General features: G+C 49.2%; 1 protein-coding gene and 1 long non-coding RNA gene across 4 annotated transcripts in view; both read right to left on the reverse strand.

Moving 5' to 3' along the window:
- Positions 1–23,229, reverse strand: part of LOC308587544 — a 187,879-nt gene that overhangs the window by 82,540 nt on the left and 82,110 nt on the right. The window lies entirely within an intron of this gene.
- The window catches only part of FRMD6 (FERM domain containing 6), a 148,869-nt gene that overhangs the window by 77,065 nt on the left and 48,575 nt on the right, over positions 1–23,229 (reverse strand). The window contains exon 2 of one of the 3 annotated variants that reach the window (XM_081192581.1): positions 16,886–17,072. The gene's annotated coding sequence lies outside the window, so the exon portion shown is untranslated. Of the gene's footprint in view, positions 1–8,627; positions 8,733–16,777; positions 17,073–23,229 lie in introns of those variants that run through there. The other 2 variants (XM_081192580.1, XM_081192582.1) reach the window with 2 other exon arrangements.

A 23,229-nucleotide genomic window follows, 5' to 3' on the forward strand; every position in this document is an offset into this window, starting at 1 on the left:
TAGTGGGGTGTGGCAAGAGAAGGGAACAAGATAAAATCCCCCCCCCCTTACAAACATTTCACACGATACGTGGAAGATCTTAAAAGGGCGTTTCTGAAAAGAAAAAAAGACCTCTTCATGATTTGTAAAACCCCGTCCTGTTTTGAGCGCATTTGGAAAATAAAAAGGGGAGGAAGGAGTTGAGATCATCTGAAATTTGGAATTCACATGCCTTTTTCTACATCTGCTCTGAATTAAACTCTCCATAGGACTGCCTTGCATGCAATAGGATAATTGCTTACAGATTTGGGATTTTCTTCCTCCCCTTCAGTGCTCTCGCTCTCTCGAAAACATGAATTTTAAAAGGAGGGAGAGGAGGAGGAGGAGGAGGAAGAGAAAAAAGTCAAACACAACCCAGAATTCTCTTGGAAGAGGAACACCAGAAAAAAAAAGAGGGGAAGAGAGAGGGGAAGAATGAATCACAACGCGATGGGCACACCAGAAAACGAAGCCTAACAGAAAATAAAAGGCCCGGTTGTAAAGATACTCTCCTGAAGGCTAAATGCAGGAAGAGATAAATACAGAAGAATCTGCCCGTTTTACGAAGTAGCTGTCAAGCTTTAAAAAGATGCCACGATGACCAAAACAAGCTACAAGAAAAACAACATAGCCTTGTATCTTTCGTCAGCACGGACAAGTCACTGTCTTCTTCAGAATATGGGGGTTGGCCTTGCAACAGAAGCTCCTTTTTTGTACCCAAATTCACATGCAGGGAATCCAGCTGGTAAAGTTGGACGATACACATCCAACGTGATACACATTTGCATTTTTTAAATATATAAATTCACTGCAACAGTTCCCTTCCTCCCCTTTCAACACAGATCACCGTGCAGCTGCAAAGCAGTTCTAGCAGGAAAATGTGCTTAACTTCTCCCGTAAGGCTGTCCTGCATGCAATTGCCCCGAGTTTTGGAGATTAGATGTCAAAGATGCTCATCAGCCAACACAACCCAAACCTGCTTGCCAACCAATTATGCACACACACACACACACACACAAATACACACTTCCAGTTCCTGAGCATTTAGCTGGCAGCTCCTGCATGAAGTTCCCTGCTGGTAAAATAACTAGATATTAACTCTTCTCAGTGGGAACCCCTTTTCTCCCTATTAATCTTCATCAAGGGCTCTTTTTTGCCATGATCTATTAATCCAATAAAAAACGAACAAGCCCTGCAGTCTGCAAGCTGCTAGCTCTGGAACGGCCCCTTCGACACCTGCCTTGGGAACAGGAGCCGTTTCAAGACTGCAGTCCTTCAAATTCATTTTAAATCCTAGCTGCAATTTAGGTCCAGGGCCAGTTAGCATATCCAGCCATGCGGTCTACAACTGCAGTGTGTTCCCCCGGTGCTAGGAAGCTGCTGATGCCTTCACAAGATGGAGAGTTACCATCCCAGCTCTGGGGACCTCAGCTTAGGAAGGATATTGACAAGCTGGAGGTATAGGCATGGGAGATACAGCGATATACGACCCAGAGCCAGTATGTAGGGGCAGACAGCGATGACCGCTTCGCTTGGTGGTATATCGCTGCTGAAACCGCCATCGCACTCTGCCCCTGCGGAGGGAGAATAATAATAATAATTTATTATTTATACCCCGCCCATCTGGCTGAGTTTCCCCAGCCACTCTGGGCGGCTCCCAATCAAATGTTAAAAACAGTACAGCATTAAATATTAAATACTTCCCTAAACAGGGCTGCCTTCAGATGTCTTCGTGACTCCTTGCTTCCTGACCCTCAGACTCTTGGCTTCCTGACTCCTGTTCCTGCTCCCACCCCGCCATCTTGCCCCCGGTCCCGACGTCCCCAGCCGGGACTTCAACCGCCCATGACACCCTCCAAGTCTACAGTTTGATGATACTAAGAGCAAACTCTGCTCATCTTCCAGATCTACCCTTCACAAGGCAAGGAGCAAAAAACCCCACTGTGCTTTACAGAACTTGGGATCTATTTTTTGGGAGGGGGGTTAATGAATGTGTGGCATCCATCGCCAAGTCAGCACAATTGCCACCTGAAAATGGAACTGAGCAACATTGCAGGACATGAGGAAGCAGAGGGGACGTGGGGGGCGGGGACCAGCTGCAACCTTTCGCTCCTTTGGGTTTGGCCAGAAGAACTGCCTTGAGGACTAGGTAAAAGCCCTTGTCATGGGTGTGAACAATACAACGTACTTTGGTAGAGTTACTTGCAGCGGCAATGGGGAACCTTTCTCAGCCTGAGAACTGCATTCCCTCTGGGTCATCTCCCAGCGGTCACATGCCAGTGGTGGGCGGGGCCAGGGGCAGGAAGTGGGAGGAGCCACACCTGGGAATTCCACCTTTGCACAGCAGGCTAGTCCCTACACAAACTTGCACGCTCCTCCGTCCAATCTGGCAAGCAAGCAGGATTCAACAGAGTTCAAGGCCACATTCCAGACAGGCTAAAACTCTTAAAGACAACCGCTTGGTTGGAGAAAAGTGCAGCTGGGGGGAGTTCCTAGAGTCAAACAGATGAGGTCGAAGGGGCCAGATCTGGTCTCTGGAGCCCTGAAGTTTCCCATCTCTTACCTGCAGCATACAAATACCCAATAAATAAATAGTAAACACACAAGACGTAACCGGCTGTACGTTTGAAAAATTAATATATACTATTCATTGTATTGAATTGTAGATTTCAACATAAGTAGCCCATAAAGTTCAACGAAGAAAGTAGGAGACCCAGTGGATCAGTTCTTTCTCTAATCAGTTTATGCATAAGGTCCATATATGTGAAAGTGTCTATTCCACCTGCCTGTTCATAGAGTCCAACAATCTGCACAAAAGGTTGTTGCAGTTCCACAGAATCCACAGAATTCACAGAGTCTAAGACAAGGATTTCTGGAATATTAGCCTTTTTTCGCTACTACTGTACTATAAGATCCACTGTTCTGTAATATCATATATGGGTTTGTACTACTGATGAAGCCTAGGATGGCGAAACAAGGCTAATATTCCGGAGATCCTTGTCTTAGACTCTGTGAAAGGATTCTGTGAGGTCTCAGAGCGAGTGATCTTCATAAAAGGGGAGGGGGAGGGAAGAGAAGGGAAGGGAAATAAAAGATCAGGCTGAATTCAAATTACCGCATTTTTCGCTCTATAACACGCACCAGACCATAACACGCACGTAGTTTTTAGAGGAAAACAAGAAAAAAAATATTCTAAACAAAATAGTGGATATATGATTTTTGTGGTTCATGCTGTGGCCACAGACATGTGATCTGACAGTGAGTTTGGAGCAGCCCAATGCAAAAATCCTGAGGATCCATGTGGATCCATGCTTTGTAACCACGGAGGAGGGAAGGAAGGGGAACCATGGATCCTCTGCTCACGACTGCAGCAGATCCCCACTGTCACCCGCAGGCATTCGCTCCATAACACGCACAGACATTTCCCCTTACTTTCTAGGAGGAAAAAAGTGAGTGTTATGGTGCAAAAAATACGGTAAATGCCAGGCAGAATAGCTCTGTCTTACATGCCCGACGGAAGAAGGTTAAATCCTGCAGGGCCCTAGTCTCGTGGGACAGAGCATTCCACCAAGTCAGAGCCATCACTGAGAAGGCCCTGGCCCTGGTGGAGGATAGTCTGACTTCCTTAGGGCCCGGGACCTCTAAACTATGCTTATTCATGGACATTAAGGTCCTCTGCGGGGCAGACCAGGAGAGGTGGTCTCGTAGATACAATCCTGTAGATAAGCCAGGGCCTGATCCGGCAGGGCTTTTCTTAAAATCACAAGCCGCAAGGACTTGACAGCAGCATGCATGACAAAAATACAAATTAAGCGCAGGGTTGTTTCCCCGTCCCAAGTAATCACAAACCTTTGCAAGTCCCAGAATGAAAGAAGTGGCCAGAAAGCCAAGCCGCAGAATTTCCAATTAGGAAATTCACTACGGAAGCCACACAAGTAGTGATAGCAATGGACCGTGATGGCCACAGGGTAAGTCAAACTACTCTGCAAGGTTATCTCACGGAGAAACAAGGAGGATCAGATGAAGTCATGTGTTCCTTGTAGAGAGTGATGCCACTGGTCCAGGGAATGAGGCTGCGTGAAGGAGTTTCTTAGCTGTCCTGAATCATGGAATCGTGGAGTTGGAAGGGATCCTGAGGGTCATCTATTCCAACCCCCTGCAATGCAAGAATATTCAGCTGCGCCATACAGGGATCGAACCTGCAACCTTGGCATCATCTGCACCACACTGGATTTCAGAGTTTCAGCTCTCGATGGCAGGGCCTCATATAGGCACAAGCTTGGCTTCTCGCACCTCTTGAACAAGACTCAGAACCCGGGCAAGAAGCAAAATGGCAGATAATGTTGGGACTTGTATTCTCAGGGAGCACAAATCCTTGCAAGAGGTGGGTTGGCAGATGAGGAAGAGGTGGGGGGAAAGGGGGGGTGCTAAATGGCCCCTGCGAATTTGTTTAGGAGTATGGCATAAATCCCCATAAAAGCTTTCCCCAACTCTCTGCCTTCCAGATGTTGTTGGACTGCAACTTCCATCGGCTCCAGCCACCAGTGCACTTGTTTTTATAGGTTTTTCAGCTTTGCTGTGTGTCTGACAGATGAGCCACTGCGAGAAAAGTGACAAATAAATGAAATATATAATAATCAGCAGTGGGGGCAACAGAAGTTAATCTGGGGCCATCATTCTTATGGCCATTAGCAAAAGTATTTATTAATTGTGCCTTTCTGCCCTCAATGTGCAAAACAATATAAAAAACACCTATACAGTCGTACCTTGGTTTTCAAACACCCTGGAACTCATACGTTTTGACTCCAGAACGATCGAAAACTGGAAGTGAGTGTTCCAGTTTTTGAATGTTCTTTAGGAAGCCGAACGTCCAATCAGAAGCCTCGCTTTGGAAGTCGAATGTTTGGGAAGTCGAACGGATTCCATTCGACTTCCAAGGTATGACTGTCTTGTATTTCAGCAGATGTTTTTGCAGCTCAGAGTCCACTTCCTCAGATGCATGAGGCATGCTGAAGTTGACAGAGGCACGTTCATGTGTGTAAAATTTACACAAGGACACTGGGGGGTGGGGAATGTAAAACAGAATCAAATAGCAATGGAATGCAAAAAATAACCAACTGTGGCAACTCAATTAAAGCTTAAATGTATGCAAAGCAAGCACACCAACTGATCACAATAGCAGTAATTGGTACAGTTATCATTGCTAACACTTGTTAGCAATGCTCTCAGGAAACCATTGTCTCGATTCATGCCCAATTGGACAGAATCAAACTTTCAAGTAACTTCTATTTTAGCAGATTCATGCTGGGGGCATCCCTTTGATATTTCTTGGTTGGAAAATACCAACTTCATTTTAAGGTGCTGCAAAACTATTGCTTTTGATGCAACAGGCTAACTTGCACACATACTATCATTCCACAGAGGAGAAATGTGGTTTCAGTGCCAGCCCAACCACCTACTTCCAAAGACTACAGCATCCACAACTACTACTACACTTTGCAATTCAAGCACTTTGCACGTCGCCTGTACAACAACCCTGCAAGGCAGGGGGTTAGCTGGAGGACTGAAGGCTGAAGACAGTGCCTTGCCAAAGGCTGCTTAGGGAATGCAGGTGGGAGGGACGATTATAGAAACTTCCATTATCCAAGCTCCCCCAAAACTGAATGCAATACATTGCTACTTACAGAAGTTGATACAGGTGGGGAGACCATCCCATAAACCTCAGCACCCAACCTATGTGGCAACTAAAAGTGATCTTTCTTAGCGAGCAAGATTGCACCAGGATCTCACATATTTCAGGACTATTGCACAACACCTAAAACCAACAAGTTGAACTCTGCATTCTAGATGCGGAGCAGCGATGGGGAATTTGGAGCAACATCTGGAGAGGCAAAACTCCCATGACCTTTGGCCACTTTGGCTGGGGCTGATGCTTGTTGTCGTCCAACAACATCTGGAGACCCAGGGTTTCCCTCCATCCCTGGTGCAGAGTGAAGCCCCACTTGCATTAAAGGGTCATATGCAGGACAAAACTTTGGCCCAGCACACTAGACCAGAGTGCGGTCTTAACGCAGACCCAGCCCTGCAACCAATTTTCCCTTCAAACTCTTACAAATCGCAAGTGGAAATAACTCCCCTTATCTCCCCATCGGAGGGCCAGGCCTGGAGTCTCCACAAATCCCTCGGGGTCCATGTGTGCTGCAACATTATCATCCCTCTCCCTTATCAGTGTGGTCACCAAGTCCCAAAAAACACAAAGGGGAAGGGCTGGTGGTGTAACTCCATCAAGCTGTTGAGAATTGGGGGTGGTGAGAATAACAGGCGGGAAAAAGGGTTTCCCTGCTGCGATTTTTCTAACCCTATGCGCACATTCAGGGCCATTTAATTGCCATCCAGCCTTGCACATTGTCAGCCAACAGGCTTTCCATGCCAAAACTGAGCCCCAAAATGTCATGAGCATTAAACCCAGGATGGGGAACTCCCTGCAACCCCAGCCAGCATGGCCAATAGTCAGGGATGGTGGGAGCAGTGTTTGAAATTTGCCAGGCGCATTTTGCACCTGGCTGCTGGACAATAAAGAAGGCTGATCACCGAAGAATTGATGCTTTTGAATTATGGTGCTGGAGGAGACTCTTGAGAGTCCCATGGACTGCAAGAAGATCAAACCTATCCATTCTGAAGGAAATCAGCCCTGAGCGCTCACTGGAAGGAAAGATCCTGAAGCTGAGACTCCAAGACTTTGGCCACCTCATGAGAAGAGAAGACTCCCTGGAAAAGCCTCTGATGTTGGGAAAGATGGAGGGCACAAGGAGAAGGGGACGACAGAGGACGAGATGGTGGGGCAGTGTTCTCAAAGCTACCAGCATGAGTTTGACCAAACTGCGGGAGGCAGTGGAAGACAGGAGTGCCTGGCGTGCTCTGGTCCAGGGGGTCACGAAGAGTCGGACACGACTAAACAACAACAATTGGCCACTTGTGACCAAGTGATGATGCCCAGGAGGCGCATGCCTGGGGAACATGGGATCTAGACTGTTTTCACACGCTAATGCCACATCCTGTAGAACTCGTGATACAGCCATACCTTGGTTCTCGAACCTAATCCATTCCGGAAGTTCGTTCGACTCCTGAAACCATTCAAAAACCAAAGCGCGGCTTCCAATTGGCTGCAGGAGATTCCTGCACTCGATCTGAAGCCCCGTCGGACGTTTGGCTTCCGAAAAACATTCGAAAACCAGAACACACACTTCCAGGTTTTCGGCATTTGGGAGCCAATTTGTTTGTCAACTAAGACATCCGAGAACCAAGGTATGACTGTATTTTATCTGCACGATCAGAATAAATTTCAGGAAGCGAAATGTTGTATTGAAAAAGATGACTTTTGAGCTGTCTGGCCCCAAAACTGGCAACTAGGCATTCCATTTCGGTGACTGCAACCCTGATTTTAAGGAGCCAATTGGTGCACGGCTTATATATCTGAGTTTCTAGCATCTGGGGGGGCACCCACAGGCCGTTTCCGAGCCCCAGCCACCTCAGCCAAGCCCCATCCCTTTGGGAGGAAGGATTTCGAGCCAGAAGCATCGAGGCAGAGATGCTCCTCCGTGTGCTGTTATTTCCATGGAACTCCAGGCAGCCAAAGGATGCCACCCAAGTATGCGCCATCACAGCTGATCCAAGCAAGCCGGAGACAGAAGGGAATTCGGCTTATTCCCCTGGCTGCTTGACCGGAGGAGTCCAGCCAAGTGACTGCACAGCCTATGGGGAGGGTGGGGGTTGCACAGAGGCACCCCACACATTGCAACTCTGTTTCCAGAGACCCAGTTTCCAGGAACACAAAGTGGGGGGGGGCATAGCCTACTGGAGGGGGGGCACAGAGGCACCCCACACATTGCAACTCTGTTTCCAGAGACCCAGTTTCCAGGAACACAAAGTGGGGGGGGCATAGCCTACTGGAGGGGGGGCACAGAGGCACCCCACACATTGCAACTCTGTTTCCAGAGACCCAGTTTCCAAGCACACGGATTGGGGGGGGCGCATAGCTTATTGGAGGGGGGCACAGAGGCACCCCACATATTGCAACTCTGTTTCCAGGCACACAAATGAAGGAGGGGAGCGCAGTATCCTGGCTGGATGAGCTGCCAGCCCCCCCTCTGCCCCACAACTCCCCGTGCAAAAGGCTCTCCGAAGGCACAAAGTTAGAGCCCCCAAACTTCGACCCCCCCCGCGTCCCTTCCAAAGAAAGCCAGCCCCCGATCTTGTGGGGTTTTTTTTTTTTTTGCAATGCTTTGCTCCCGCCCCAGAGAAAAGCAGCACCCCCCCTTGATTCAAAACAACCCGGGGTTCCCAAGAGGAACACCCCTCGAGTTTGAAAGCTCGCCTCCAAATCTGAGCGCCCCACAGAAACGCAACCCCCCCCCAAAAAAAACCCAGCCCCACAGCTTGAAAAAGTCCTCCAACTTTGAGCGAAGGGACCCCCGACCTCGGAGCCGAGAGAGAAGCAGCAAAAAGGGGGGAGCTCGGGACCCCCTTATTCCGAGAGGAGTCCGAGGGGGGGAGTTTTGAGGGGCGCCCCCGCTTCTCGGCTCCCCTCCGCCGCCGCCGCCGCCGCTCACCTCGCCTCTTCCCGCGTCTCCCTCGCCGGCTGCCCGTCCGACCCTCCCGCGCGCGCCGCTCCCGCAGCTGCAGCTCCTCGTCCGCTCCTCCCTTCGCGCTGCCCGGCAGCCGACTGGCGCTGCTGCGCTCGCAACACATGGACTGGGGGGGGGGAAGCAAGCCCCGCCGACGGGGACCGTACCAAGAGCCGCCGCGGGGGTGGCCCGGGCAGCCGCGCCCGCGGAGAGCGGGCCTCTCGCTCGCTCTCGCGCGCTCAGGTTCTTCCTCTCGTTGAGGAAGAGGAGGAGAGATACAAAGAGCGCAGGGGGGGGGGAAAGGGGGGCATCTTCCCGCCGCTCTTTCCCCTCTCGACTCCCCCCCCCCTTCTTGGTACGATCCCTCTCCGCGCGCCCAACTTGCCGCACTCTTTGAAGAGGAGCGTCACTCGCGGCGCTGCGCAGCCGGTGCGGAGTCGGCGGAGCGGGCGGAGGGAGAGGCGCGGCCGGAGGAGGACGCTGCCTTTCGCTCCCGAAGCGCTCGGGACACCCCTCGCCCCATCCTCTCAGCCCCAGAGATGGGCATTAGGCGGAGGGGTTTGCCCCGCAGTGGAGTGGGAGGGAGGGCGCTCTGCACGCGCTCAGAGGCACCTTGGCTCCCCCTCCTGTTGCCGGGGAGGGGGGGGGGCGCAGGGGGAAGCGGAGCTGCCGATCGGTGGAAGAAACAGGAGCCGGTTGATGGAGATCTGTTGCTGTTGTTGCTGCTGCTCTTAAATTGCAAGCCCAGTACAGTGGTACCTCGGGTTACAGACGCTTCAGGTTACAGACTCTGCTAACCCAGAAATAGTGCTTCAGGTTAAGAACTTTGCTTCAGGTTGAGAACAGAAATCGTGCAGTGGCGGCAGTGGGAGGCCCCATTAGCTAAAGTGGTGCTTCAGGTTAAGAACAGTTTCAGGTTAAGTACAGACCTCCAGAACGAATTAAGTACTTAACCCGAGGTACCACTATTCCCTTTTTTTAAATAAAACAATTTATAGATTTTCCAAAAATAACAAAAAATAAAACAATAAAAATACAGAAACAAAACATAGCAAAACAAATTGACTTCCCTCTAGTCCCTTCCTTGGTTCCATTATTTATCAATATACTGCATGTCCACTGTTCAGTTGGAACCTTACTTAAATTACTTATTATCCATTCATAACAAAATTACAAGTGGTTTTAAAAGCCTGCTACTGTGTTAACTTGCAAACCCAATATTCCAAGGGTTAACTCAGACAAATAAAGCAAACATGTTTGCCTGCCTGCCTTTTTATTTAGCAACACTTTTTGAAATCACCAGCCACTTCCGAAGTGATCCGTCTGACCCGTTAATTGGGCTGCATTGATTCGTTTGTTTGTTTATTAAAACATATCTACCACTGTGGGTTAAACCACAGAGCCTAGGACTTGCCGATCAGAAGGTTGGCAGTTCGAATCTGGGGTGAGCTCCCGTTGCTCAGTCCCTGCTCCTGCCAACCTAGCAGTTCGAAAGCACGTCAAAGTGCAAGTAGATAAATAGGTACCACTCCGGCGGGAAGATAAAGGGCGTTTCCATGCGCTGCTCTGGTTCACCAGAAGCGGCTTAGTCATGCTGGCCACATGAGCTGTAGCCGGCTCCCTCGGCCAATAAAGCGAGATGAGCGCTGCAACCCCAGAGTCGGCCATGACTGGACCTAACGGTCAGGGGGTCCCTTTACCTTTACCACGTTTATCAATCTCACAGTGGTTCTCAAGAGACGTTTTTAAAAACCTATTAAAACCAGAAAATCAGAACAGATCACGCATAATTTGGACAATGACACCAACCGGATCTGGTAAAGGAAAACTCAGGGATCAAGCGGTCAAGAGATCTTTAAACTGTCTTCAAGAGCACCCCATTGCTGGCCCTCTCCAGATCTCCAATGGCAGCTCATTCAAAAGGATCCAAGGATCAAAGCAGAAAATCCCATTGCTTCTGCCCATTAGCTGTGCTGGTTTGGGCAGGTGGGAGTTGTAGTCCGAAACATCTGGAGGGCGCCAGGTTGGGGGAAGGCATGAGTAGAATCTGTGCTTTTATTTAAAATGCATCTCTGGGTTATTTGTGGGGCATAGGAATTCGTTCATATATATTTTTTCCAAATATAGTCCAGCCCCCCACAAGGTCTGAGGGACAGTGGACCGGCCCCCTGCTGAAAAAGTTTGCTGACCCCTGGTATGGCACTTACGAGTGTAGGACTAGGACCCAGGAGACCAGGGCTCGAATTCCCACTGAAGCACACCGAGTGATCTTGGGCCAGTCACTCTCTCTTGGCCTGACCCACCTCACAGGGTTGTTGTGGGGATTAAATGAGGAAAGAGAGAACCATTTGTGGCGCCTTGAGCTCCTTGGAGACATTGGTGGGATATAAATGCAATAATAAATAAAAATAGCCCCCTAAAGCAGGGGTCAGCAAACTTTTCCAGCAGGGGGCCAGGCCACTGTCCCTCAGCCCTTGTGGGGGGCCGGATTATATTTTGGGAGGGAAATGAATGAATTCCTATGCCCCACAAATAACCCAGAGATGCATTTTAAATAAAAAGACACATTCTGCTCATGTAAAAACACGCTGATTCCTGGACCGTCCGTGGGTTGGATTTAGAAGGCGATTGGGCCCGATCCTGCCCCCAGACCTTAGTTTGCCTACCCATGCCCTAAAGGGTATTACAATGGTTACTCCCTATGTAGGGCAGCCTTCACTCCACCTGGCGCCCTCCAGATGTTTCAGACTACAATTCCCACCTGCCGAAACCAGCATAGCTAATGGGCAGAAGCGTTGTGATTTATTGCTTTAATCCTTGGATGAGGCCCTTTCTGCTCATGTAAAAACACTCTGATTCTCGGACTGTCTGTGGGCTGGATTAGAAGGCGATTGGGCTGGATCCGGCTCCCGGGCCTTAGTTTGCCTACCCATGTGTTATACCATGCTGGCTCCCAATGGACTACAACTCCCATCAGCCCCCAGCCAGCAACAGGCCATGGACTGGGCTGATGGGAGTCATAGTCCTAGAACAGCTGGGAGTGACCAGGTTCGCCAAGACTGGAATATACCAGCAGTTCCCAAGCACAGGAGGCAGGAGGAAAAGCAAGAGCGAGACAAGCAGTGGTGTGTTTACAGGAAGGAAGGTTTAGTTTAAAATTAGAAAGGGGGGGGGAGAAAAGAATCCTGGGCTCTAATCCAGGGAGCTGCTCTGTTATATATATGCAAGCTTCAGGCACTCGCTGCAGGAGCTTTCTCCTTCTCTGAAGCATCACATTGCGAGCGACTTGCAAAGAGGGGTCTCCCTGCATGACTCCACAGGCTGAAGGGTTCAGCATTTCTTTTAACTAAGAATATATATAAAGTAAAGGGACCCCTGACCATTAGGTCCAGTCATGACCGACTCTCACTTTACTGGCCGAGGGAGCCGGCGTACAGCTTCCGGGTCATGTGGCCAGCATGACTAAACCACTTCTGGTGAACCAGAGCAGCGCACGGAAACACCGTTTACCTTCCCGCCGGAGTGGTATCTATTTATCTACTTGCACTTTGACATGCTTTCAAACTGCTAGGTTGGCAGGAGCAGGGACCGAGCAACGGGAGCTCACCCCGTCGTGGGGATTCGAACCGCCGACCTTCTGATCGGCAAGTCCTAGGCTCTGTGGTTTAACCCACAGCGCCACCCACGTCCTTAAGAATATATATATAGTGGCCATGGGCCCTACACTGAGGAGGACTGTTCTCTGATTGAAGGGCTGTCTGGTCAAAGTCCCATTCAAGGACAAAGCATGTCCTGCAAGAGGCCTTTGGCGTTGCCCATCAACTGAGCAGAAGCCGGACAAAAGGCCAGCACTGCCAGGTCAGGATCTTCCCAAACCCTAAGATTTCAGGGCCCCAGTGTGCTGGGCCTGGACGTAACCTGTGCAACGCAGTCCAGGTCTGGTCCAGAATCCAAAGGTTCCGTTAGGAGTCATTCCGACAGCGCCAAGGCAGGATACGAGGCAGAAAACCAGGCAAAGACAGGTACAGGATCTCAGGCAGGATTTGGCATGCAGCAATGTTGCTGCCACAACCTGGGGTGGGATCCGACAGCCTTTTATCTTTGTCAGGGTAGCGGCCAGTCCTGATCCCCCAGTGACTCACCTCCCTGTTTTGCCCGGAGGCGAGCCCTCCTCCTGCGAGTACTCAGGTCTCTCCTTCTCTCAGACCTCAGTCTCTGCAGCTCGGGAGACGTCGGTGGGTTACTAGACCCAGAGTTATTTTGCATTTGTATGTAAATTCTAGCAATTATTTTATAGTTGCATCTTTAACAACAACAACAATATATTCTTTATACCCCGCCCATCTGGCTGGGTTTCCCCAGCCACTCTGGGCGGCTTCCAACAAAATATTAAAATACAATAATCTATTAAACATTAAAAGCTTCCCTAAACAGGGCCACCTTCAGATGTCTTCTAAAAGTCTGGTAGTTGTTGTTTTCTTTGACATCTGGTGGGCGCCAGAGGGTGGGCGCCACCACTGAGAAGGCCCTCTGCCTGGTTCCCTGTAACTTGGCTTCTCGCAGGGAGGGAACCGCCAGAAGGCCCTCGGCGCTGGACCTCAGTGTCCGGGCAGAACGATGGGAGTGGAGATGCTCCTTCAGGTATACTGGACTGAGGCCGTTTAGGGCTTTAAAGGTCAGCACCAACACTTTGAATTGTGCTCGGAAATGTCCTGGGAGCCAATGTAGGTCTTTCAAGACTGGTGTTATGTGGTCTCGGCAGCTGCTCCCAGTCTGGCTGCTGCATTCTGGATTAGTTGCAGTTTCCGGGACACCTTCAAAGGTAGCCCCATGCAGAGCGAATGGCAGTAGTCCAAGCAGGAGATAACCAGAGCATGCACCACTCTGGTGACACAGTCTGCGGGCAGGTAGGGTCTCAACCTGCGTACCAGATGGAGCTGGTAAACAGCTGCCCTGGACACAGAGCTGACTTGCACCTCCATGGACAGCAGTGAGTCCAAACAGACTCCCAAGCTGCACACCTTTAGCACATAAATGAGCACAGGCGGAATTGTACGTCAGTCATCTTTCTGGCTGGTGTGGAAATGACCGTCCCAGAAAGTTGCATGGAGTTCAGTGGGACTAAAACCACAGAATTGCAGAACCGGCAGAGACCCCTAAGGCTTATCTCGTCCGACCGCCTGCAATGCAGACACCACAGCTAAATTACTTGCTCCCAAGTAACTGTGCACAGCACTGCAACCTGAATACTGCAGCTGAAATGGGGCACAGTGCAGTGCTGAGGCCTCAATCATAGTCTAGATTAATAAGAAACATCCACCAACGTGCCCATTTATGAGATATTGGATGAAATCTGTTTCTTTTCCTTCTTTTATACCACCCCCCCAAATGCAATGGGAACCCACAAGGGAAAATAACGACTGCCAGTAGACAGAGTTGGTGTGTCTCAAAACTCGAACATAGCTGGAGCTGTCATTCACCTGAAATACAGCCTTTCTCTGCCACTACCAACCCTTTGGAGGTTTGCGCTGTGCTAAATCTGCAAATGCAGAACAAAAGTTCATCTGCAGGAACAAACAGCTGCTGTCTATAATTCTGGGCTGGGGATGGGATGAGGGAGAGATTCATTTCACTTCACAGCCAAAGGTGGATCTACCTCGTTTGCACTTTCTGGAACAATACACAAACCAAAACTCTGGAATGCACGCTTCTCTTAATTTTGCAATCTCCTACCACATAACAGCATACAGAAAGGCATATACTGTGCTAAAGTGCACATGAAAAATGCACATATTATTGAAAATAACATGCAAAAAATGCACTACACTAGGAAACATTGCTTTGCAAATATGCTTACATGAGGCAAGATTGCGTACAAAAATCTGTTTACTAGGAAAAACTGACACTAAAATGCTGTTGGATTTCCACAAGAACTTTTTTTTTAATGCAAACTGATGGAGAAAATGTGGAGGTCCGAACTTAAAATTGGAGAAACGAGAAACCCAAACTGACCAATCTGCCCCTCCCTCTCCTGGCTCAAGCTATTCAGATTCCGAACTCAGCTAGACTGGTAAAGAAAAAGCGATTTATATGAGTTGTATATGCGATATAACACTGTGCCACCAGATGGCGATGTGGAGTCCCGGTTTTCCTCTAGCTGTTTTCCCTGTTTAAATTTACAACGCTTTAAACTGAAACGCTTCTTGGATGCGTCTAGATCCAGCCTCCTTCTGCATTTTGTAGGTATGCAAAAGAAAACATGGGGAGATCCCATCTCGGCCAGCTCTACCTCAGCCTTCGCCAGTGGGGTGCCCATTTAAAAATAATAATCTAGAAATGGTTTAAAAACCATGTATCGACCAGTGATCGCAGGGTTACTGGAAACAGTGTCTTTCGGCCATCAAATGCCTGGGTTAAACAGGAATGCTTCAAAATTTCTCCTGGATATCAGTAACGAGGCAGGCAGGTGCACCTCACCAGGGAGGGTATTCTGCAACTGGGGAGCCACCACTAAAAAGGCCCTGTTGTGGGTCAGTGCCAACCAGGCATCCATCAACCCTTGCCAAGCTGCTTAACGCCTCAGCTCTTGGGGTGAGCATTTCTTGCTTGACTTTCCACCGTTTGGTTGGGGCAGGAAGGGGGTAAAAGGCCACGTCGAAGAGCTCCGTTTGAGAAACATCTGCAGTTCACAAAGATGTCAAGACTGATGGAGAGCAAGAAAAAGTTTGCTGGCAGGAGCAGGGGTGGAGGAAGGGGGTGTGGGAGAGGCGGTCCACCCCGAGTGTCACCCTGATAGGGGTGACAAAATGGCAGGCACGGGGCCTGCAGCTGTAGGGCGGTTGAGGTCCCATGGCGCACCCCACCCCATCCCTCCCTGAGGGTGCCACACGCCCCGTTGTGCCCCTACGGGTGGTTTGTCCCACTCCTTGGCACACCGCCCCAGGTGCCCAAGATGCTTCTTCCGCCGCTGGGCAGGAGAGGGTTACCGTATTTTTCGCTCCATAAGGTGCACTTTTCCTTCCTTAAAAAGTAAGGGGAAATGTGTGTGGGTCTTATGGAGCGAATGCAGGCAGGAGGCTCTGCTCAGCGCTCGCTTTAAAGAGCCGCGGGAAGTGTGCGGCTTTGGGGGGGTTTTCCTCGAGGAGGGAGAAGGGACTGACGGGCTGCCCTCTCTCCCTTCTCCCACCTCCTGGAAAAGCCAGCAAGAGCTCTGCTCAGCGCTCCCTTGTAAGGGCTCCCTTTTGTCCCTCATCCCGCTTTGCTGGGAAGCCAGAAGAGGCGCTACGCAGCCATCGCTCTTGCTCTGCTGGCTTCTCAGCGAAGCGGGAGGAGGGATGGAAGGGTTTAAAGCAAGGAAAGCAAGAGCCGCTTACATGCTCTGTGCAGAATATTTTTTTCCTTGCTTTCCCCCTCTAAAAACTAGGTGCGTCTTATGGTCAGGTGCGTCTTGAGGAGCGAAAAATATGGTATTTCTGATGGACAAGGCATCCTCAGAGTGCCTCTTGTACTGCCCTTCTGTCTCCCAGCCAAGCGAAATCCACTCGACCGTCAAGGGGGACCCCTGAGGCTATCCGGCGGGGAGTCAGAAAGCCCACACTGAGATTTAGGGGAGCACTTATCTCGCTTCCACGTCTTCCATTAGCTAAACCCTTGAGGGTGCTTAACACAGTGTGCGCGGGGGGTGGTGGTTTAGAGTGGCTGTGCCCCTACAACTGTAAAAAAATCCATTCATTTAAAAACACACAGGACTTCATTATGACCCTCTTGGGTGGGAGGTGACCGGGGTCAGATCCGGAGGCCTCCTCCTGTACTCTGTTTGTCATTTGTGATCAGCCTGGTTGGGGGTTTGTGTGTGTGTGTGTGGATTTGTGTCCTATTTTACAGAGGCCAGCTCCCGATTTGTGGTCTCGTTCTCTAGCGGTTTCTCGTTTCCCCATTATTAAATTCAGTTCTCCGCTTTCCCCGAAATCTGCCTGTGTTGTTTTCTCGCAGTTTCTCGTTTTCCCATTCTTCAATTCAGTTCTCCACATTTTCTGCATCAGTTTGCAAAACTGTGTGTCCCCCCCCCCATGTTTTTTTGCGGGGGAGGGGGCAGGGATTGGTGGTGGAAATATTTGCAGAAAAAAATGCTTTACCTGTATATGTAGAAATCGAATGAAGTCCATGCAAAGCCACCTCCACAAACCAGCTCTTCTTTCTCGCCCCAGACTAGCAACGAACCTCCACGCATCAGCAGCCTCTACCTGTTGACTGGCTTTGCAAGGGGTCCCCTCAGCTGGTGTTTTTATTCAGTAGCAGAGGGATGAATTGGAAGGCTGAGATGTACCACGGGGGTCGCAGGCAAGAAGCTTTGGCCACGTCTAGACACCCACACGAGAGTCTTCCTCTTCTGCGCTTGTTCTGCCCTCTCCCTCTGAGGCCACCAAGGACCTGTTTGGGGGGAAACAAAAAGGTTATTAGCAGGAACAGAAGTGTGGCTATCGATTAAAAGCCTTTTAAGAACCGTCTTGCTTTTAAGCAGTTAATTGATCAGCAACGGACTCTCACGCTGCACACCCCAGTAGATGAGTTTTCGTATATATTACTTGAGTGGGAAACCGCATCGCAAAATTCGGGAAAGTGCAAATTTCATAGGATGGGAGCGTTCCGGTTCTCATATTGTTTGGAAAAGGCCAAATTAAGAAGGCTTACCCTGAAGTTTCCCCAAACTTCTATGCATAATTTTCTTTTCTTTTGAAATATTTTTAAATTTATTTTACAAGTGCAACGTTATAACAATACAAAATAGATATCCATATTTAGAGATTTCTCTGAATCTTGAGACCTCCCAACGTCCCCTAAAAGGGTCCTTTTGTCAACCTTTTCAACTGCATATTGTTTCATAATCCATATTTTAAATCTCTCTATATTATCCATGTTATTTGCTACATTCCAAGTGTTATTAAAATCCTGCTAATGTTTTCATCTGCTTACAGAGGTCTCTTAAATAAATGATAACCCCCCCCCTATACTTTATTGAAGTTTTTGTCTTCTTGGTTCCTGAGCTTCCATGTCAGTTTTGCCATTTCGGCGTATTCCAACAGCTTGACTTGCCATTCCTCTCTGGTACGGATTTCTATGCATAATTTCCTACACCTCTGTCGTGTCCCAGTGGATGCGCCACTGGCCTGATCCAGTAGGCTCTTCTTATTTCCTTATGGACTGAATTTCCCCCTCCCCATCCCTAATTGTTGCCTAAGATTCTTGTCTGCAGGCTAAGGCAACTAGAAAAAAGGAGCCACCACTTTTAAGGCTCTGGTCCTCAGCCTCTGATCTCAACGCAGTGCCGTATTTGCGCAGAAGCTAAACAAGCTATAGCTTAGGGCCCCACTCTCTTGCCCCCCCCCAAAAAAAAATTAAAGGAAAACTGGATGTACATTTCCAAAATATAAGATAAAAAACCAATAAAATAAAACCTACATACAGCAAGAGTGTTTTGTGTTGTGTAGGCTCCTGTGATGTAAGTCATGGGACCCGCCTGCTAGCTTGCTCCCTAAAATATCACTGGTTTGCTCATTTTTATATATAGGGTGCCTACATTCTGCACGGACTATTATGTGCAAATGGATTTAGATACCTATCAGGTCCATAAATTACCACATAGCATATATTCAGCTATTAAAAGATGCCTGCTTCTTGGGAGAAAAGCAATGACAAACCTAGACAGCATCTTAAAAAGCAGAGACATCACCTTGCCGACAAAGGTCTGTATAGTTAAAGCTATGGTTTTCCCAGTAGTGATGTATGGAAGTGAGAGCTGGACCATAAAGAAGGCTGATCGCCGAAGAATTGACGCTTTTGAATTATGGTGCTGGAGGAGACTCTGGAGAGTCCCATGGACTGCAAGAAGATCCAACAGACCCATTCTGAAGGAAATCAGCCCTGAGTGCTCACTGGAAGGACAGATCCTGAAGCTGAGGCTCCAAGACTTTGGCCACCTCATGAGAAGAGAAGACTCCCTGGAAAAGACCTTGATGTTGGGAAAGATGGAGGGCACAAGGAGAAGGGGACGACAGAGGACGAGATGGTGGGACAGTGTTCTCGAAGTTACCAGCATGAGTTTGACCAAACTGCGGGAGGCAGTGGAAGACAGGAGTGCCTGGCGTGCTCTGGTCCAGGGGGTCACGAAGAGTCGGACACGACTAAACAACTAAACAACAACAATATATTCAACAGCGATAATTTGTTGTTGACAAAGGACAGCTGGACATATACAGGGCCCCATTAACTTCAGCAGCTTACGGCCTCATCAAACCTAAATCCAGCCCTGTCTCAACGGGCACACGAAGCTCTACAAATATCCAGCTGGCTCATGTGCCTTTGGGATCGCCACCCCAGCAATTCCCCACATCTGTCACGGTGCCAGGGCTCCTATGCCAGCTGCGCTGGCTTTAGGAAATGCCCTGGGACATTTTCAGACTTTCTGCCACCCGCTGCCAGCATCTCCTTGGAGCCTGGGGCTCAGTCCACAAAAGCATGACTAATGCGCAGGCGATGAGGCCGTGCCGAAAACATGTGCCGCACAAAAGTGCTGACTGGGTATGTGGGCACCCAAGGCGGAGCCCGAACCTAGTGTTTTTACAGCCTGTTGAGAGCAGGAGTTTGCATTGCACAGGAGAATGTATCTCGAAAGGCCACGTCTTCTTAGGGAAGTGACTGCAAACAGAAACGGCAAGGCTTGCTCCACTTTTATATAAACCGAGGAGATAATAATAATAATAATTTATTTATACCCTGCCCATCTGGCTGGGTTTTCCCAGCCACTCTGGGCGGCTTCCAACAAAGTACAGTGGTACCTCGAGTTAAGTACTTAATTCGTTCTGGAGGTCCGTTCTTAACCTGAAACTGTTCTTAACCTGAAGCACCACTTTAGCTAATGGGGCCTCCTGCTGCTGCCACTGTGCCGCCCAATTTCTGTTCTTATCCTGAAGCAAAGTTCTTAACCTGAAGCACTATTTCTGGGTTAGCGGAGTGTGTAACCTGAAGTGTATGTAACCTGAAGCGTATGTAACCTGAGGTACCACTGTATTAAAATACAGTGGTCTGTTAAACATCAAAAGCTTCCTTAAACAGGGCTGCCTTCAGATGTCTTCTAAAAGTCTGGTAGTTGTTCTTCTCTTTGACATCTGGTGGGAGGGAGTTCCACAGGCCACACTCCCTTCTTTGCAACCTTCCGAGGGCCACCTGGCAGTTATGGGTGGGGCCGGAGGCAGAGGTGGGCGGAGCAACAGACACCGGGAAGTTGTGCTTCTCAGCAAGGGCTGCCCAAGGATGGATGCAAGGGACATTCTGGGGTCCAATCAGAGACCGGGATGCCTGCTTTAAATCTGTGATGTGCCGCTCTAAATGGGGCAGTTGCGTGGGACGAAGAGGCCGTGGCAGCGATGCTTCTGAATGCTGCTTCCTGGAGACCTCAGGAGAAGAGAAATTGCTCTTGGGCTCAGATCCTGGTTTCTGGTTTCCCACAGTCGTGTGGTTGGCCGTTGTGAGAACGGGGCTGGGCTCGATGGACCATCATGTCTGATCTAGCAGGCAGGCTCTTCTGCAACGGGCGAGATTTCGCAGCCTAATTATTCCTGGAAATTACTGCATCGCTTCAGCATTACGGCAAATTCTAGGAACTCCGCAGAGTGCAGCCCGTCTTTGGAGGAGCAAGACAGACAGCAAGAATGCAGAGGAATAATCGAACAATACCTTCTTCCCCAGGCTTTCCCTAACCCATAAAACCAGACCCTGTTTTCCTTTCCCCCGAATTCCTATTTTTATTTCTTCTTATGTTTTTATCATACTGTTTTACCGGTTTGGCAATAACTCCTTTTGTTTTAATGCTATTGCTCATTGTTCTGTGGTTGCAGCCCGCTTACAGCTTCTTTAAAAAAAATTGAGGTTTATAAATACTTTGTAATGAGCACTTAATTTATAGTACAGTGGTACCTCTAGATACGAATGGGATCCGTTCCGGAGCCCCGTTCGCATCTAGAGATAAACATAACTAGCGACGGCACGTCTGCGCATGCGCACGCTGCTTTTTGCTGCTTCTGCGCATGCACATGGCGTCATTTTGAGCGCCTGCGCCTGCGCAAGCGGCGAAACCCGGAAGTAACGCGCTCCGTTACTTCTGGGTTGCTGCAGAGCGCAACTCGAATGCGCTCAACTGGAAGCATATTTAACCCGAGGTATGACTGTAAGAGCATTTTGGATCCTTCCTTAAGAACTAAATAATTGTTCGTTTGCTATCACCCATTACATTGGTTACTTACTCCATGGTTCTCCACTGCCCTCCCCTTTCATCTTCACAACAACCCTGAGAGGCGGCTGGGCTGAGAGAGGGTCACTGGCCTGAGGTTTCCCCCAGCAACCAGAATGAGGATGCGGGGAATCACATTTTTTAAATAGCTGCATGGAAGAGTGCAGCAGTTGTAGCTTGCACGCACACAACTGAATTGAGGGCTATAGTAAAACTATGTGGAATTATTCCCAAATACAGTGGTACCTCTGGTTGCGAATGGGATCTGTTTCGGGGTCCTGTTCGCAACATGAGCAGAACATAACCCGTGTCTGCGTGTGTGCGGGTTGCGATTTGCCATGTCTGTGCATGCGCGTGATGTCATTTTACGCGTCTGTGCATGCGTGAGAGGCGAAATCCGGAAGTAACCCTTTCCAGTACTTCCAGGTCACCGTGGGACGCAACTTGAAAAAACGTATCATGAAGAAAGCGCAACACGAGGTATGACTGTACACTTACGGAGCGCAATTTTGCCGATTTGCTTCCAAGCAGATCATGGAAGCCCCTTCATGGATCACTGCCTTGTCGTGGCGAAGGCGCTTGAATAACTCAGAGAAGCTATGAACTATGCCAAGCAGGGCACCCAAGATAGACAGGTCATAATGGAGAGTTTGACCAAACGTGATCCACCTGGAGGAGGAACCGGCAAGCCACTCCAGTATCCCTGCCAAGAAAACTCCATGGACAAAGACAACCAGCATGAGTTTGATCAAACTGTGGGAGGCAGTGGAAGATAGAAGTGCCTGGCGTGCTCTGGTCCAGGGGGTCATGAAGAGTCGGACACAACTAAACGACTAAACAACAACAACAACAACAGATCATGGAAGTGAGCTGCGGAGCTGGTCTCTTTGAGACTTTCCAGGGTCAGAAGACTTTCCCATCCCATCCCACTCACATGCACACACACACACACACACACACACACACACACACACACACACTTCCTGACTGCTGTACTTGTGACCTGCTAGGAAACTGTCTCATGTGTGCAACAGTGAATCATTGTTTGCCCCTCTCCAAATGCTTATTTTTACCTGCCTTTGGAATGTGGTCCTGACCTTGGGATCATACCACTCCAGCAGGGAAAGGGGAGCGGATGGAACCAAATGGGAGGGATGCCGGGATGTGTGTGTTGGTGCTTTTTAAATCACAGAGCAGGGTCATTTCAGAACCAAAACTCTTTTTTTAACGGTCATATTTCCCCCATAAGCCACCCCTCCTTTTGCATGTTCGTTCCTGCAAAGGCCGCCGAATTATGATTATTTATTTTGCTTTCGGACGGTTGGCGTTACTTTCCAATTGTACGATGCTTCAGCTTTCGCACTGTTAACAGAGAAATCTGAGGGCTCCCATGGACAAAAAACAAGGACACCAGCCAGGAATACCAGAGCAAAACAGCAGCCAGTAGGCTTGGTCTTGATTGAAGACTGTCGCGACAGGACTCCCACCTGCCACCAGGTGGAACAAGATGGAAGCCCTGAACAAAAGAGAACCCAAACTTTTATTAGCTGCTAATCCCCATGTTACACCCCCCCAAACTACATCACTAATACATCACAGTTACATCATGAAAGGGGAGGTCTGGTGGCAGTAATCTGAGCATCCTGGACCCTGCCCCATTCTTCCCCTTGCCCTCCACCAAACACCCATCAAGTGTAAACAAAAGAGATATTTACATGTCCCTTTCCCCCACCCTTTTGTCTTGATCTGGGTTTGTTATTTCTGGAATGGCTACCTGTCTGGCACTCAGGTATCAGGATGCCAGGAATTATCCCTCAGGCAGAGGGGCTGCTGAGTAGCTGAGCTCACACGTCTATATGAATTTCTGAAGTTTTCCCAGTGAGCCAGTACATAGAGACATTTATCAGCGAATTCTTACATTTGGTATTCTGCAGCAGAGGCCCTTTGAATAGATAGGAAGAAACTGTGATGAAGTGTTTTGTGGGGACAAATCACAAAATTCACAAAAGCTATTGTGCTGATTTGGGTAGTGGGCTGCATGTGCATGATATCTGCTGGAGGGGCAACGCCCCCCAACCTATACATAAATTCCTGCAACAGCATCGAGAAGCAGGTTTTTTTTTTGCAAATGCATTATGATAATAATTATGAGTGATGGTGCGGCGACAGCACCATGGGGGCAGCAGTCTTCCCCAGCAGCCGGGGAGAGAACAGATTCCTTTCTTCGATCTGACCGTTCCCTGCAGCGCTGGATCGATATGAAGTGTTGATGGACTTGCTGCTCTTATTCATGGACTGCTG

Source organism: Podarcis bocagei, assembly GCF_964188305.1.
Source record: "Podarcis bocagei genome assembly, chromosome: 1".
Classification (NCBI taxonomy): domain Eukaryota; kingdom Metazoa; phylum Chordata; class Lepidosauria; order Squamata; family Lacertidae; genus Podarcis; species Podarcis bocagei.